Below are 1,142 nucleotides of genomic sequence, written 5' to 3' on the forward strand. Positions count from 1 at the left end.
GGAATGTCCAACCAAGAAGTCACTGGATTCTTCCCTCTGTTCCCCCCACACTGCCCTCTCTGGGAAAGATCACGCCCCACGCCAAAGCACACGTCCACTGTCCCGGAAAGATCTGTTGCTGGGCAGAGTCCAGGCTGCCCGTCACTCCTCCCACCATCACAGGACCGGGAAGAGCCCCTGATGACCCCACTAGAGCTTTTCAATGAAGGGGAGGGATAGAGACGGAGACAGTTGCCATCAGAGGGTTAGGGAGGCCACTGGTCAGAAACAAGAAAACCCAGCCTTGCCTGGCCAGTCATCTGTGCGGGGCGAGTTACAGGATTTGACAGGTCAAGATCTCTCTCATGAAACCATGCCTGGGAGGTGGCAGGGTGATGAGAGAACAATCAAGGGTGGAATCAGACCTGGTTCTAATCCCCTTCTGTCACTGGGGGGACTGGGGCGTTTCCTGTCCCAGGACAACTCCGGGTTGATCCGGGGTGCTTTCTGGCTGAAGGGCTGGGACTCTAGCCAGGCCCTTTCTGAGCCTTGCTTAGCCTGCCTTGCTTGAGGGGGCACAACCTCCCTTTCCTGTCAGCTCAGATGCCTGCTGTGCCTCAAGGGCCACTATCCCCCCAAAGCAGAGTCACTTCTCAGCCTCTTTGCTCTCTGTCTTTCTCAGCTTTCCCCAGAAAGGTTCTGGTGCTCCAGGGCCCCAGGGCCGGCAGGAGGCCCCCCACACCGGGGCCCATTGTCTCAGAGGAGAAGGTGGTCCATGGAGCCCGCTGGAGCTGGCAAGGAGAAAGGACTTTCTCTAGCAAAGCGGGTCACCGCTGTTTTAGCACAGAGGGAGCCAGTAGGATGATGGGGAATCAAACACCTAATGACTTAATGGCAAGGTCTCTGTAACCATCTCCTCCCCAAAGATGTACATTCCAATTCTTGTAGGTGGGTATTTTTTTTTTTTTTTTTTTTTTTTAAAGAAACAGTACTTAGGGACATAAGACTATCACAATAAGAGGCTGGTTTCCCCTAAAGATAGAATGGCGATGAGATGAAAACAGAAACAGTGGTGACGGGCGCTGGCCAAGCAAACCAGGAAACCCGCCTCTCCCTTTTCCTGCAGCCCAGCCCGTCGGTATTGCTGTGGCCCAGACGGGCAG

The sequence above is a fragment of the Myotis davidii genome, unplaced genomic scaffold (assembly GCF_000327345.1).
Source record: "Myotis davidii unplaced genomic scaffold, ASM32734v1 scaffold132, whole genome shotgun sequence".
NCBI classification, from domain to species: domain Eukaryota; kingdom Metazoa; phylum Chordata; class Mammalia; order Chiroptera; family Vespertilionidae; genus Myotis; species Myotis davidii.